Below are 18,278 nucleotides of genomic sequence, written 5' to 3' on the forward strand. Positions count from 1 at the left end.
AAAAGACAAAAAAAAAAAAAAACAAACCCAGACTCTTAAGTATAGAGAACTGGTGGCTGCCAGAGAGAAAGTAGGCAGAGGGATGGATAAATTAGATAAAGGGGACTATCAACCTTGCCGAACACTGAGTAATGTACAGAATTTCTGAATCATTATATTTTACACTTGAAACTAACATAACACTATATGTTAATTATACTTCAATAAGAAATATCCAAGGCAACTCAAAATTCAAATTCCTTTAAGTACATACATACATATATACATAAATTAACTCTTACAATAAAATAGAAATTGTCCCAGAATGAACTGTAGCATCGGTAAAACTTTTAAAATAAAACCAAGGGTGAATAACAGCTACAGAATATATGTAGAGTGGACACTCATGATCACAGCATGCAAAGTGCCCTGGGGACTAGTGAGTTGGAAGCACATAGGCTTGTGAATGCTTTTTATCCTTGTGGGAGAAAATATTATCAATGATCTCTCTGCCAAATTATCTTTCCAGCAGGTTCTAAATCCTTGAAAGGCCTGTAGGAAAATTTAGGGGCAAAAGTGTCTTCCATACTATTAGGACAGTAAGAACCAGCAGAAATAGCAGACGCCAAGCTGTTGGCATTTATCAACACAGCCTTTTGTCTGACAGCTACGGTCATAACTGATTTCCTTTTGTCCCAGGTTAACTCTTTGCCCTAACTTGAGATTTATGGCTCAAATTGTTTAAATCCTATTAATTTTTTTCATGGAAAAATATATTGCTGACTTGCTTACTGACTTATTTACTGACTGGCTTGTTCAACCTCCACCCCATCTCTTATCCTTTACTACCATCCCCTCAGCCAACTTTCATAAGGTGAATTAGGCCTGATACTCATTTGCCATTAACACTTAAAGCTTGTGAACTGTACCTGTGTTGAAGCCCATTTCACCATATCTGGAAGAAGTGATATAGACACAGATGAAAAATGGTAAAATCACAACATACGGAGATGAAATTAACAAACCAGACTTAGAGAATCTGTATTGTAATAGTTAATATTTATGGAGTACTAAGGGATAAGGTCTGTTTTAAACACTTCACATGATTACATCACTTAATTCTCTAACAGCTCTTTAGCATAAGTAATAGTTAAGCTCATTTTACTACTGAGGAAGCTGAGAACAAAGAGGTTAAATAACATACCTACTAATCAGGGCAACTGGGTGGTTTAGTCGGTTAAGCGTCCAACCCCCGATTTGGGCTCAGGTTATGATCTCATGGTTTGAGTTCAAGCCCTGCATTGGGCTCTGTGCTGGTAGCCTACAGCCTGCTTGGGATCCTCTCTCACCCTTTCACTCTGCCCATCCCCTGCTCGTGCTCTCTCTCTCTCAAAATAAATAAAACCATTAAAAAAAATAATATACCTACTACTGCTAGAAAATGGCAGAACTAGAATTTGAGCCTAGGCAGTTTGAGGCCAGAGCTCCTCCTGTTAACCAGAATGCTGTATGCAGTCTTGAGAAGTGAAAAACAGGAAGGAAGAAAATCATGGTGCTGTTAGGATAGTGTATAAGCTATCATGGCAAATTACAATTTTCAAGAGTATCTTTGAATTAGTAACATAAAAAACCTATATGTACTCATCAATAAATTAGATTCTAGAGAGGCCTTGTAACTTAGATTGAGGAGTCTAGTTACTCATACCTAAACTGAATACAATAAAGGAATTGTATATACCAGTCTAAGGACTGGTATAATCTTAGAAAGCTTCCAAAGCTTTCAGGAAATTGAAATGGTTGTCTATTTTTGGTTGTCAGGTATATCTTTAGTTCCATTCCATTCAAAACTTCAAAGCAAGGCAGATGTCCATAGAAGTTATATGCCCATAAGATAGTTTAGATATATGGATGGGATTTTTGTTCTTATCAAGGGAGGATGTGGTGTTATTGTGCCACATATAGTGAAAATCCATGGTTGACTAATGAGGTCAGTGTCAGTAAAATATTATATTGAGCTTAGGATAACAAGGTTATATGGTGGGTTTGGTGTAACCTTAATCATTAATTAGCATTGTAGCTCATTATATAAAGGCTATGCATCAATTCTAATATCTTAGGTAAAGGACTGGGGAAAGTCTTAGAGAAAGGGAAGATTGATGAGTGTAGTCAGACATAAGGCAACATTTTGCATGATGGTTGATGCTAAGATTTGAATATTTGTGTTTCCCAATATTCATGTGTTGAAACGTAGTGCCCAATGTGATGGTATTAGGAGGTGGGAGGTGATTAGATCGCAAATTAGTACCCTTATGAAAGAGGCCCAAGAAAGCTACCTTGCCCCTTCTGTCATGTAAGGACACGACTGACAAGTCATCAGTTTGAAGCTAGGAAGAGGGCCATGCCAGCACCCTGATCTCAGATGTCCAGCTTCTAGACTGTGAGAAATAAAATTGGTGTTTATAAAGCAATAAATCAATGATATTTTGTTAAAGTAGCCCAAATGGACTCAGAGAGTTGACAATCTGTTTTTACTTATGTTTTTCATGTAACAAGGTGCTTTGTAAGTTGGTCTGTATGTCCTGAAGTTCATCTGGGTTGTTATATCACAAAAGGACCATTTTGCCAGACACTAGAAAATACTGTTGAATCGGGAACATACTTGGAGTGAATGAGGATGTTCTGAGTTAAGAGTAGATGGCATTATGAATAAAATGTTCATACTTTCATGGTTTTGCCTGCTCAGAGCTTTCTGAGCAAAGATTGCTAGCAACATGGGTTAAAGGATGATTGAACAGCAATACTAATATAGAAACATCTAGAAAAAATTTAAAGAATTATTTTCCTGAAAACTTTTTTTGTTTCTGTTTCATCAAATAACAAAATCGGGAGCCATATGTTTACATTTTAAAGGGTGGTGGTTATAAATACCTAGGAATCTTCTCCATCTCTTCCCAGAAAGAATTTGTTTTCATTAGAGAGAAAAAAATTTCTCACCCTTTCTCCGGGAGAGAAATTCCTATATAAGCTCTGAAAGCTATAGTTTTGGAGTTCCTCATCTATAGTGTAAAACTCCCTTTTACACATGCAGGTGATATCTGCCATCATTACCTTACCCTAGGGGGAAAAAGAATACTAATGTGAGGTTGCTGTATAAGTAAATAATTTGCCTTCCTCTCTGATGCATAAACTTTCAAGGTTAAAAAAAATTACAGATATTAAAAAAACTTACTAGTTACATTGCAAATAATATTATTCTAAGTTCTGATTAACCAGTATGTTTGTTCTACATGAATGGCACTTAGAACAATGCTTCTAAGATTTGGTTGTGCAAGATGTTCATATGTTGCACAAGTAAAAAAGGTCACATAATTAAATATGAGAAAAGTGGTGTACCATATACCTCTCTGGGATATTTACAAATTGGGGTCCACAAACTTCATAATAAAGAAACATGTTCAGTCTTGATTGAGGATTTACAAATCAGAAGTACCACTGTGCCATTGTAAAATGACTTCATAGCATCGTCTTATCCCTCCAGATGTGTCAAGAGTATCTAGAAGTTAGTGCCATATTCATAGGTTTATTTTCTGCCTAAATGTCCCGGGAGAGTTACTAGTTCATGTCATCTTTTATCTCATTGTCCTCAGAGTCTTAGAAGAAGTCACTCTATTGACCATCTAAAAGCAAAGACTATTCACAAAGAGCAGTGCTTTTCAATGCTGACAGCACATTAAAATCATCCAGGCAGCTTTTAAAACACCAATGCCTGTGTCCCAAGCCACACCAATTTAGAGAGCCTCTGAGGATGAGTCTTAAAATCTGTAAGATTTAAAAGCTTCCCAGGTGACTGTAATGTGCAGCCAGGCTTAAGAGCCACTGATACAGAGGAGTGGTTCTCAAACTTTAATGAATGTAGGTATCACCGCCATATGAATGTAAATATCTGTGGAGCTTATTATTCAGCAGGTCTGAGGTGGGCTAGAAAGCTCCTTTTTAAACAAATATTCCAGATGATTCTGATAAAGTTCTTCAGTGACTGCACCTTGAGATACATTTGTATAAGCTGAACCTGTCATTCTGCCTGCTTCTTGACAGTTAATCAAGAATCCCATCTTCTGGAAAACAGAGAGTGATATTCCAGTTCTCCTGTGGTATCTTTCACTCTGCCTCCATTTGCAGACATGAGGGATTTGAAATTACTTTAAAATTCTGACAACAATGTCCTGACCCATTTTTAATGTCCTGGCAGAACTCTGAATGAGGCAGGACAGTCTAACCCCCAGCAGTTAGACTCAGTTGTGAGAAGGTAAGCCCAGCCACTCTAGGAATATTCTCCTCAGAGTTCATAAATCGGACTGCTGTAGTCACTCCACCTGTAATATACCTGCCTTAGACCTCAACTGCAAATGAAAGAGAATGAGACATGCATGCACAGAAAATATGGGTGGTGGGGAGCTTCTACTTTGATAATGCTCAAGTAGTTCTTATCAAACTAAGATGCTGTAAATAACAACCATGACCTCTGGACAGGATACAGAAAACAACTACTCAAGAGACTAGACAGAAAACAAAAATTCCCAGACATCAGAGGGCAGTCAACACATAAAAGAAATAACACGAAGTAAGTTTCCCACTTTTTAATAGTTGTTAGACTGAGAGCAGGCCACAGTTGTCATTCAATGTGGATAAAGCCCAGAAAGAGACACCAGAACGTTGAGGAAGCAGAATACCCAATATGGGAAATCCATAGGAACTAGAAAATGAAGCAGTGAATCCTAGAAAGAAAAGAACAATGGGGAAGTCGCAAATTCTTCAAATAACTCTGTTCAAATATCTGGCTAACCCTATAAGTGTACATTCAAGAGGTAGCTTCCAAGTAGCCCAGTTAAGACTTAAAAAAAAACCCTGAAGAATGAATTCAGAGTTTCGAGTTTCTCTTTATAGGAATATATTAGAATCAAAATCTACAGCACCTAATTCATAATATCCAGCTTACATTCTAAAATTACATGTTATAACTACAAAAATATCTATTTTCAAGAGAAAAAAATAAAGTCCAACCTCAAGATAATGCAGATGTTGGGACTGCCAAAGTTTGTATTTTTAATTTTTTTTAAATCTTTATTTATTTTTGAGAGAGAGAGACAGAGTGTGAACAGGAGAGGAGCAGAGAGAGAGAGAGAGAGGGAATCTGAAGCAGGCTCCAGGCCCTAAGCTGTTGGCACAGAGCCCGACGTGGGGCTCAAACTCAGAAACTGTGAGATCATGACCTGAGCCAAAGTCGGATGCTCAACCCACTGAGCCACCCAGACACTGCAAGGAAGTACCAAAGGTTTTAAAACAGTTATTTTAAATATGCTCAATGCTGTTTCCGATTCTGTGTCTCCCTCTCTCTGCCCCTCCCCCGTTCATGCTCTGTCTCTCTCTGTCCCAAAAATAAAGAAACATTGAAAAAAAAATTTTTAAATATGCTCAATGAAGTAAAGGAAAATATGCTTGTAATGTGTAAAATAAATAAATAAATCCCAACAGAGAAATAGAAATATAAAAGGTAGGGGTGCCTGGGTGGCTCAGTCAGGTAAACATCTGACTTTGGCTCAGGTCATGATCCTGTGGTCCATGGGTTCGAGCCCTGCATCAGGCTCTGTGCTGACAGCTCAGAGCCTGGGGCCTTCTTCAGATTCTGTGTTTCCATGTCTCTGTACCCCTCCTTTCTGTCGATCTCTGTCTCTCTCTCTCTCTCTCTCTCAAAAATAAATAAATATTTTTTTAAATTAAATAAAAAGAAATATAATAAGTAAATAAGGATTCTGACACCTAATTCCAGTGTTTGGAGAGGAGGAATTTGCCCACATATACAAGCAATTCTCAGATACCCCAGTTGGATATCCTATAATTTGATTCAATTTTGATACTATCTATCTGGAGAGAGCATCTGAGTCCACAGGTTAAGGGCTCAGTCCTACAAGACTTCAGAGGCCAGTTACAAGTCCAGGTTGTTACCTGTGCTTCTGACCCACTAGCTACAGGTTGAAGATTTCAATGGCCCCTCACCCCCACCACCTCCTGCTCCTTAGGTAACATTAATTTGCTAGAATGTTTCACAGAACTCAGAGAAATGTTTTACTTAATAGATCATCAGTTTACTATAAAAGAATCTAACTGAGGAACAGCCAAATAGAAGAGATGCAGAGGACAAGGTACAGGAAAGAGGGAAAAGCTTTTTTGACCTCAGAATATACCACTTTCCAAATTTTCATGTGTTCACCAACTTGGAAACTCTCCTAGCACATTCTTTTGGAGGCTTCTTTACATAGACTCGACTGATTAAATCATTGGTCGTTTTTTTTTGTTGTTGTTGTTGTTGTTTTTCAACGTTTATTTATTTTTGGGACAGAGAGAGACAGAGCATGAACGGGGGAGGGGCAGAGAGAGAGGGAGACACAGAATCCAAAACAGGCTCCAGGCTCTGAGCCATCAGCCCAGAGCCCGACGCGGGGCTCGAACTCACGGACCGCGAGATCATGACCTGGCTGAAGTCGGACACTTAACTGACTGCGCCACCCAGGCGCCCCAAATCATTGGTCATTTGTGATGATTCAACCTCCAGCCCCTCCCTTCTCCCAGGAAATCAGGGAGATGGGACTGAAAATTCTAACCTTCTAATCATGTGCTTGGTTTCCCTGACAACCAGTGCCCATCCTTAGGTTAAGTCCAAAACTCACCTCACCAAAATAAACTCAGGTGTATTTGAACGGGTTTATTATGAATATTAAGACACCTTTATAATTCCTATCGCTTAGAAAATTCCAAGAGTTTTAGGAGCTCTGTGCCAGAAACAAGGAGATATATATATATATATATATATATATATATATGCACATACATACACATACACATATACATACACACACACGTGTGTGTATGTGTATGTGCAAAACCAAGTGGAATTCTAGAAATAAAAACAAAATGCAGTATCTAATATAGAAAGTTCTATGGATGTACTTAATAGCAAAATAACACTTTCTTAAGAAAGAGTCAATGAATTAAAAAATAGACCAATTAAATTTATCCAATCTGAAAAAGCACAAGAGAAAACAACTTTTCAAATTAATAGTGCCTCAGGAGTCTGTGGGGCAATTCTAAAATATATAGACTACATGTAATTGGAGTCCTACAGGGGCTTTCTGAAAAAATATTTGAAGACATATAGGAGCCAAAATTTTCCTAAATTTGGTGAAAGACAAATTTATAAAGATTTCAGCAGCCCCCAAGCAGAGTGAGTACCAGAAAATGCCTCCAAGCATACCAGTAAAACTGCCAAAGGCCAAAGATAAAATCTTGAAGGCAGCCAGAGAAAAATGACATTGAATACAGAAAAACAAAAATTCATTCGAACATTGGCTTCTCATAAGAAACAACTGAGAACCAAAGACAGTTGACATGTGCTGAAGATGGCCCAGGAATAGAATGGGAGTGGGAATGGGGAAAATACAATAATTTAACAGAGCCATAGAGAGTGAAAATATTGAAAACTCAAGATTGTATGATACAACTAAATAGTACAGATAAAAATGAGATATAGGAAAGAAAATTCCACCACGAATCCTAGAACAAAAAGGGAATGGCACATTAATGTGGCATGCATCACCAGAGGGCAATATGCATATATTTATCCCAAGGTCATGTCTGAATTTGCACTTGCACAAACTGTGTTTCTCCCATACTATGGTCTCATATAAAGAAGCCCGTGTTCTCCACCTACTCCCTTTCCCTGACTACACAAGCACTTCCATGTACCTAATGGGAATAACTCTCCAGTGCTAGTTCTGCTCCATTTGTACTATATAATATAGCTATATATTTCAAAAGCCTCTGATATTTGTATATTTAACACAATAATTTCAATTTGATTAATTTAGTCCAAGAAAAGTATGTGAAATGCAGGCAAATATTTACACAGAAGAATATTCGTCAAAATTTTATTTAGAAACATCTTTTAACAATAGTATTAACAGAATTACTTTATGGGTAATTTGCAGCTATTTCACAAGAACCATGTATGTTTAATAATTTAAAAAAGAAAGGTAGAAAAATAAATATGGTTCCTAGAAAAACCAAGCTGCACCTAAAGTAATGAGGCATGGTAGGGGGAAATTGGAGTCTTGGTGAGACAGGGCATCACAAACTAGATAGGGAATCAAAAGTCCAGGCATATACTGCAGTAAAATAAGAGCACACTCATGATTTAGGGAAATCAGAAAACTGGCAGGTACGGGCCGCAGATATATAAGCAAAGAAAATCAGATGGTTAAAAGGGGTTAGGCAGTCAAGTACTCAATAGAAAGTCAAAAGCCAAGAAAGAACAAAAATCATACGACAAAAATCATAATAGGGGATATTGAGCTCCCTAGCTATGAAGTTTCCTATGTGCTCTGAGCTAGACTAGAAATGAACCTGAATATTTGGCCAGTTCAGAGTCCATAGAGGAAAGCAGATAAATCAGGAAACCTAACAAAAAAAAGGTAAAGATAGAGAACGGATTTCTGAAATCTTTTATGTAGCTGACACCAGGAAAGAATATGGGCAAGAGGAGAAGACAGAGGGAGAGAGAAAGAGAGAGAGAGAATATTAATGAGGTTAAGAGTGCCCCCAAATTGCTGGATACAAGGGCAAACCAGTGCAGAAATCAGGGCACTGGGACTCTACAGATCTTCAGTGTGGCTTATTCACAAGCGTATGATCTAAAATGTTATAAGTGTAAGAAGAATTATGTTAAATCATAGGTTATATGTATTTAATACCTGTAGTAAATACAATGCTTATGTATCTACAAAATATTCCTTTCATTTTTCAGCATAAGAACAATCTATATCTGATTTCCATTACAGGAATGTATAAGCATTTACTGTATTTTTGCAGACTACAGTTCACTAAAATACTACCATTTGTTTCCCTCAATGCTAACATTCTGTTTTAGAAATGCCAAGTATTAGAATTTGCTGACTATATGCTTTTGATCTATTACAGAAGTATGCTACAGGTTCATCCTTTGGAAAGCTCACAATCACATAAATGAAAATTTACAATCTGTTATTCACCTTTAACCAATGCAGAGTAAACAGAGAATCTATAGATATTTTCCCATGTCTTCACAGCTTTTCACAAATACAAAGAGACACTCTGGCCCCAGCACTGTGCCTGTAAAATGCCTACGTCCCTCCTGTCAATGTTAATAACAAAATAAAGTTCCTATGACAATTTCTTTCAGTTTAGAGTTTATCTCAATCAAATGTATTATTAGTTATATCCAGTTCATTTAAAATTAACCACATCTTCTGTTCAAATGTTTCTGGAATTGACCTAGCATGTCTGCAGAGATAATAAGATTAAGGTGAATGAAGTAGTGAATAGTATAACATAGCCTAATTATATACCATACTCCCATTCACCTTAATTTGAGAAAGAGCAGAAGCTGGATGGAATTCAAATGGCAGCAGATTGAAAATGGATAAAAAGATTTTTATGTGGTGCATAATCAGCTTTCAGAATTCACTGCTGCAGGATATTTCTCAGGCTAAAATTTAGTAAAGTTTCAAGATAAGAATAAGAATAGCATCTGTGGGTACACTAGCTGGATGTGAATTTATGAAAGCCATCAATCCTCATGCTGGTAGCCATAAAATCATCACCAGCTGGTGCTGGGATGGAAACCCTCCCTGTGGTATCCCACTGCACAATTGGCCAGATGCATGATGTGCTGTTGTTGTTGTACAAAGACAAAAGAACCCAGAAAGCCTGAGGCATTAGCCTTTGCAAAGGAACGAGTGTGCATGTGATGGAAACTTGCAAGTAAGCCATGAGCTGTGCTCCTGAGTCTCACAGTAACCGCCCCTATCTGTTTTTTTCATCAAATGTCATTTCCCCCGTCATGGTAAAACACAATGATTCCTCCTTTCCATGGAGTTTATTCAGTGTTATCACTGAATTATTGTGCACTTTGTTGGTTAGAAATGCACATAATTTCTGCTGTGAATAACTAGACCACCTTTCATTTCTAACTGGCAGGTCCCAAATGTTCTTTTTTTAAAGTGGCTACAATGGTGACGGCGGTCATCTGGGGCTTTGTTAATGGACAGCATGGCAGGTCTATTTGTTGGCATCCTCCCTGACACCCTGAGCCATTTAATTCCGTCTAACAGATTCAGGCCATGCTCCAGATCTCACAAAAGAGGCAAGAGAGAGTATTGATCCTCCTGTTATTGTTGGTGATTTACCATCGCGTTCCTTTAGCAAATTTAAACACAGGCACACATACAAACACTCACCACTGGGGTCACAGCTGCTAGATGGAAGAGTAATGAGTGATTATTTCTTATCTCCCCTAAGCTCCATAAGTAACTTCTCTTGTGGATTCATGACAGTTCTGCAGATTTAGGCCAAATAAATAGTATCTTTTCAACCTGGGGTCAAAGGGTTCCTAAACATGGTAATAAATATCTGCTTAAAATAAAAACTCATACATGTTGAATGCATGCTGAGAACTGAAATTGGAGAGCTACAAATTGTATTTTTTGACCATTCTACAGTCTAAAACACATTTGCACTGCGCCATTTTAGAGTAGTCTAACAGTGTCACTAACAGGATAAATAATGTACCAGTGCACATTTAGGTGTATTGTTAACATCATGCCGTGAAACTGCTTCTTCCCCCAAAGCCCAGATGTTCATCATGAAGACTGTTCCTCTTAAATGTTGCTGCATTAGGACACTGCTGACTTTAAGCATGTTACTATTGCACAGACTGCTTTTGAACTCGTTTCTCTCCTTTCCCAAGTTTCTTTTCTTCATTGCTTTATATACTTACAGTGTTTGTGCCCTCAAAACATGATATAAACAAGTTATTCTATTAATGTGCTTGGGCTGCCATAACAAAATACCACAGACTGGGTAGCTTAAGCAATAGAGACTTACTTTGTCCTAGTTCTGGGTATGGATGTCCAAGATCAAAGTTCTAGCAGGGTTGGTATCTGGCGAGTCCTCTCCTCCTGGCTGTGGATGTCCACCTCCTCACATGGTCTTTCCTCTGTGTGTGCACAGGGAAAGAGAGAGGGCTCTGATATCTCTTCCTCTTTTACACTATCACCAGTTCTATCACATTAGGACTACACCTTGTGGCCTCATTTGCTTCTTTAAAGGTCCTGTCTCCAAATATACTTTTATTGGGGTTAGGACCACAACATGAATATTAGGGGGACACAATTCAGTCGATAACAATCATCTTATTTTTTTATTTAGTACCAAATAATTTTTTGCCTATATAAGAAATATCAAATTTTCTCTTGAGGTGGATGACAGTGTTTAGATAAATGCCAATTCTTAATAAATTGAAAAGTGTATCACAGGCTCTTAAGGCAATTCCTAAAGAAGTGCTAAACATATGTTGAAAAAGTCAGCATTTTCCAGAATAAATAGATTCCTATGATGACTATATCTAGAGAGAATAAGTCATAGGAATTAATAATTTGTATTTAGTCATTAAAAAATCCATTCCATGCTAGTCCTTCATTATTCTATAGAAAAAAAGTTGGTGCGATGGCTGAATAAGCTCCTAACAGCTTCAAACAGTCTTTCTGCCAATAACAACTATAAACCCTGAACAAAATACTGCAAACATCTTGAGGACTTTGGGGAGAAAATAAGGCAGGCAGGTTCTGAAGAGAAGTTATCACTAGGAAAAAGGGAATAGTACTATATATGCTTTATGTTCCTATGGACTTGGCTCAGTGAGGAGTGGCTAAAATTCTAATATTCTGATAGAAAGACCTCCATATTTATGTGGAACCAGGGAATGATCCCAACAACCAGATGATAATGGAATCATGGAAAAGAGGGAACCAGAAAAGGAGAATCTCTAAATTGTGCATATAAACTCTGTCCCAGTCTTTGGCTAATCCCTGAACTATGCATGAATAAGGAAAGCTACCAACTAGGGAAAGCTACCAGTAAACCATACAAATATAAAATAATTAAACTTTGATTTGAGATGTCATCTACCACAGGTGAGTCAGAGTTTGCAGTTTGAATCTGACCAAATTAATTGCTTTCAAAACAAAAAACATCAAGTCTTCTAAGAAATATAGCAGGATCTAGAGCTATACAGAATTACATTTATAATGTTTAAGATGCAATCCAAATTATGTCACATACAGATAACAAGAATATTTGACCAATTTTAAAGGGAAAAGACAGTCAACAGAGCCAAACCCTGAGATGATAAGAAGTTGGAATTATCTGAAAATGACTTTAAAGCAGGTGATAATAAATATATATTCAATGATATGAAAGAAAATATACTTGAAATAGATAATATGAAATCTTAGTAGAGAAATAGAATACATAAAAAGCACCAAATGGAATTTTTAGAAGCAAAAATACATTATTAGAAATTCAAATGTCACTAGTTGGATTTAATAATAGAATGGAGATGACAGAGAAAATTCAGTTAACTTAAAGAGAGATCAACAGAAATCATCTGAAAAAAAAAGAGAAAGAGAAAATAGATTAAAAATAAAAAATCAACAGACACAGAAACCTATAGTAGATCAAAATATCTAACATATGTGTAATTGTAGTCCAGGAAGCAAAGGAGAGTGAGGGGGACAGAAATAAATCTGACAAAATACTGGCTGAAAAGTTCACAAATTTGATGAAAGCCAGATTCAAGATGCTCAGCAAATTCCAAGCAGAATGAATACAAAAAATGCCCCAACATATACCCTGCCAGGTGTGTGTGTGTGTGTGTGTGTGTGTGTGTGTGTATGTATGTGTGTGTGTGTGTATATATATATGTATATGCATATATGTATATATATGTATATATGTATGTATATATGTATATATATGTATATATACACACACGTATGTGTACACATATACATATATACATATATGTGCATACATATATAAATATATATACATATATATACATACACACACATATATATATACATATATATACACACACACATAACATACATACATATATACTGGTGGCAAACAAAAGAGAAGACAAAAAATCTTGAGGTCAGGAAAACATATATACATACACACACACATATATATACATATATATATACACATACATACATACATACATACATACATACATACATACATACTGGTGGCAAACAAAAGATAAGACAAAAAATCTTGAGGTCAGGAAAACATATATACATACATACATACAAGCATAGAATAACAGACAACATACCCAGAAAATTTGCATCAAAAACCATGGAGGACAAAGACAGTGAAAAATATCTCTAACTTACCAAAGCAGAAAACAAAAGAAAAAAAAAATCAATCTGGAATTCTTTATACAGCAAAAATATCTATCAAGAATGAAAGAGATATAAACACATTTTACATAAAGGAAAACAAAGAATTAGTCACTAGTATACCTACAATAAAAGAAAATTTGGAGTTCTTTAGGCTGAAAGTTATGAAACCAGGGAGAAATTCAGATCTTCAAGGACAAATGAAGAGCACCAGAAATGGTAAATATCTTATTGAATGACAAACTATTTTTTATCTTAACTTCTTTCAAATATACATGACTGTTTAGTACAAATTTATAAAAGACATCAGAAGGTAGGGAGAAAATGGTCTAAATTGCAAAGTTTCTACATTTCATATTAAGTTATATTGATAGAGAAAATATTTTGGGTGAAAGTAGAATTTTTCTCACTGAAATATCCATTTACAAACATAATGTTAGAAATTGTCACTCACACCCAATACTTTTGTATTTTACTTCATTTCTAAATTGTACTTGCTCCATCAGCAGATACACTAAAATTGTAGTAATACAGGAGTAATTTTCCTACCAGTAGGGCCAGAATGACACATTTACAAATAATTTAATTTACAAATAATTTAACAAGAATGAAGTGATAGGATTTACTCACTCTTTTAAAAATCCTTAAGGAATGCCATAATGGGATTCCATAATACATATTTGAATTCTTTCATCACATACACACATACACACACATGTCCTAAGAGCTGGATTAAAAGCATATAAGAAGGGATAGAAACTTTTTATCTTTCAAATAAAAAAATGTATTGTTTTAAATTTAAAAAAATGTAATGTTTATTTATTTTGAGAGAGAGAGAGATACAGAGACAGAGAGAAAGAACAGGTGGGTGAGGGGCAGAGAGAGAGTGAGAGAAAGACCATCTCAAGCAGGCTCCACAGTCAGAGCAGAGTCAGATGTGGGGCTCGATCCCACGATGCAAGATCATGACCTGAGCTGATATCAAGAGTCATATAGGTTAACTGACTGGGCCACACAGGTGCTCCAAATATGTCATATTTTAAAACAAGACAAAGAAAGCACTAAAAATGAAATAAATTAAGAAATCATGAATAAATATTACCTTGGATTTGAATCAAGAAATATTATAAAATACATAAAAACACACCTTAGAAGCTAAGAGAAGAAAATTCAAACTATTCCTAAAAATCAGTGAATAAAAGAAAAACAGTTCAAAGGAAAAGATATGAATACGCACATAGGAGATAACCAAAACAGTCAATAAACAGGTGAGTATATATTATCTATTAATAATCAATGAGATTCCATTTAGAACACATTGAGATAACATATTTTCCTCAACAAATTAACAGAAATTAAAATACTTAACAATACCACATTTTATTAAGGGTGAATAGTGAACTCCTGTTTTTGGTAAATTGGTAAATTTACTACTCTAGATAGCAATTTTGTAATATCAGATAACGTAAAGACACAAATATGCTATTCCTAACCTATTTCACTTATACATCTTGAAAAATTATTGCACAAATACCTATGCATAAGAATAACTATTGCAGCATTATTGAGAATAAAAAAATGCTATTGAAGGTAATGAATCTATTATGTCAAATTCATAAAAATAAATGTTATATGGCAGTGAAAAATGAACATTAAGACAGGTAAACTTTTATGGATCAACATAGATCTATCTTACAAGCATAATGTTAAGCAAAAACACAAGCTGCATTTATGTCAAATGTTTTTAAGTTTATTTTGAGAGAGAGAGAGAGCAGGGGAGGGGCAGAGAGAAGGAGAGAGAGAATCCTAAGCAGGCTGACATGGGGTTGGATCTCACAAACTGTGAGATCATGACCTGAGCCTAAATCAAGAGTAGGATGCTTAACAAACCAACTGAGGCACCCAGATACTCCCTATCAGTTTTAAAACATATAGAGAAAAACAATATATTGTATTGCATACATATAGTTATACTAATATTAGCAAGAAATGCATTAAATTGTAACAATGAACACTAAATTCAGTATAGTGATTTTGCTTGAAAGGGGTGATCAGGGAAAGATACATATCATATCAGAGAGGACAGTCATAAAGCTGTTATGTTGGTCCTCACAAAAAATAATTATTTGAATTAGAAAATTATGGAGCTGAGATATGAACCCTGCTTTTTTTTTTTTTTTTAACTTGCCATTTGAACCTAATCCACCAGTAAGGGATCTCATTTCTAATGAGCACATGTTTCTCTTTTCATGTCTGCTCAAACTAAGCATAAGCTTCCCTCATTACCAGAAAGAAGCACCTATCTCTTCACCTTGTCATAGGACTATACAATAGCACAAACCTATCAGTATTTATAACTAACAGACTACACAGTTATTTGTACAATGTTCACACTAAACAGCAATGTAAAAACATATCGATGTAATAGACTTGGTGAAAGCTTAACTTTGCTAAATGTTTGAGTCTCAATTTTGGCAACATACTTTTTCTTCACATCCTTCCTTCTCTAATATTTAGTGTTGAGAAATGAGGCTTCATTAATATATTCTGTAAACTCAATATCTGGTCACATCTATTTCTTCAACATTTCATGTTCAATAGCACACTTTACATCTGAAAAATTTCTTGTCTTCATATAATTCCCTAAAAATTCTCTGCACATATTTCTTTTTTTTTTTTAATTTTTTTTCAACGTTTTTATTTATTTTTGGGACAGAGAGAGACAGAGCATGAACGGGGGTGGGGCAGAGAGAGAGGGAGACACAGAATCGGAAACAGGCTCCAGGCTCCGAGCCATCAGCCCAGAGCCTGACGCGGGGCTCGAACTCACGGACTGCGAGATCGTGACCTGGCTGAAGTCGGACGCTTAACCGACTGCGCCACCCAGGCGCCCCTCTGCACATATTTCAATGTGATGCCTGTCATCCAGGGATTTCAAAATGTTTCAGTCATGTCAACACACTAATCATGCATATATATTTAGTAAATCTTTTTTTTTTTTTTTTTTGCAAGGTACTCAAAGTTCTTTAGACAGTACTTCATAAGTTTGTTCCTTAGAACTGTGGTCTTGGAAGCAATTGCCTCTGAATTTGCTATAATAAGTTCAGAAAATTTAAAAGGAAAAAAAAATTCTTAGTCTCATTTTTTTCTCTTCGTGAGGAAAAGTTCAGATATTTGATTATTGGGATTTCTCTTAAGCATTTGAATAAATGCTGTTCTAATGGGGAAACAGTTTGAAAGCCAGTTCTCTGCACATGCAGTTGGAGCTCCAAACTAAATTTCAAGCATAAGAGCTTATTCAGATCTTGGCATCCTATGGGTCAAGACTGAAGGCAAATGGCAAATACCCTAAAGGAAGATTCACTATTGGTGAAAAATTTCCTTTGAAACTCATCCATAAAATAAAAATTATAAGGCACACAAGAAAGACAAATATTATAAAAACACCCTACAGCAATTGTTTGAAAAACTTTTATCAATGAAAGAGATATTATGTGCATTTTAAATCCCTAATTAGTGAAGACATCCAAGAACACAAAATTAGATGTATAAGTAAAGATAAATGGTTTAAAAAAAATAAAACAAAAATAAATAAACCAATGTGACAGCCAGTGATATAAAACCACAGTAGACTATATATAATAGAACGGCATGTATAAAGGAAAAATTTGTCTTTGGAACAAAGCACTGACAAAGTCTCTAAAAATGCTTCACAAAGACACAAAAGAAACTTTTAAAAAATGAAGGAAAACCTAAAAGACAGTGAAGACAGAAAAAAAACTTTAAAATCCTTCTAGTGGAAGTCCTAGAAGAAATGAATTTAAAAAATGGTATTGAAGCTAAAGGATATCTATTAATTTTTTGAGATAAATGAAAACATGTATTCTAAAATTGAATTGGCTTATCATGTACCAAGCAAGATTAAACAATCAAAAGAAAGAAAGAAAGAAAGAAAGAAAGAAAGAAAGAAAGAAAGAAAGAAAAAAGAAAGCAAGCAGACAGACTAGGAGGAAGAAAGCAAGAAAGGGGCCTAGTTATAGTAAAACTATAGGATTTTAAGAAAAGTCTTAAAAATTAATAAAGAAAATAGATCATGCAAACAGAAATTAAAATCTAATTATGCCAGCTGTATGTTTATAGTGCCTCAACTTCAAATTCATACTTTATTAAATGCTATGCAAAAACAGAGATGGACCCTTTAAATATTTTCTTTTTCCAGCTGACAGGATACTAAATTTTATCAGTAAAGGGCGATGGAGAGACATGGCAGGAAATAGAGGTGTTGCTTCTTGGTTCAGTGTACCTTCTTATTAGGCTCCTACAGTATATGTCCAGTTCCTGCAACACAGATGCTTCCCCAAATCCCAGCTTCTGCAGCACAGTGCAGGAAACTTCTCCAGTGCTGCATTGCTGTACTACAGATGGCTTCATCAGCACCCTCCTTCTGCACTGCCCAGTTGTCAGCTGCACTCATTACCCAGAAGCTTCCCTTGGCATCTCTTTTGGATGGTATACAGTTAGAGAACAATACACAAAATCAACATTACTTCTGAAATGGATTGCAAGTTTAGGGATCTCCAAGACCACTTTTAGGTTTGATAATTCACTAAAAGTACTCATAGAACTCACTGAAAGCTGTTAAACTCACACGTTTATAGTTTATCACAACAAAAGGATACATTAATTTTGATTTCTTAAAATCAGCCAAGGGAAGAGATGCAGGGGCAGAGTCCAGAAGAGTTCTAAACACAGAGCTCTCAGTTGTCCCTTCCCACTGAGGTCATGGTCAGTGTTAACTCCTCTCAGCAAAGATATGTGACAATATGCTGTGAATATGGCCAACAAGGGAAGTTCACCTAAACCTTGGTGTGGAGATTGTTTTGGGTCACACAGACATAGTTGACCACCTTTGTGGCCAACCTTGATTTCCATCCCCTCTGGAAGTTGAGCTGGTATGAC

This window comes from Herpailurus yagouaroundi, unplaced genomic scaffold, assembly GCF_014898765.1.
Source record: "Herpailurus yagouaroundi ecotype Mexico unplaced genomic scaffold, PumYag 159, whole genome shotgun sequence".
Classification (NCBI taxonomy): domain Eukaryota; kingdom Metazoa; phylum Chordata; class Mammalia; order Carnivora; family Felidae; genus Herpailurus; species Herpailurus yagouaroundi.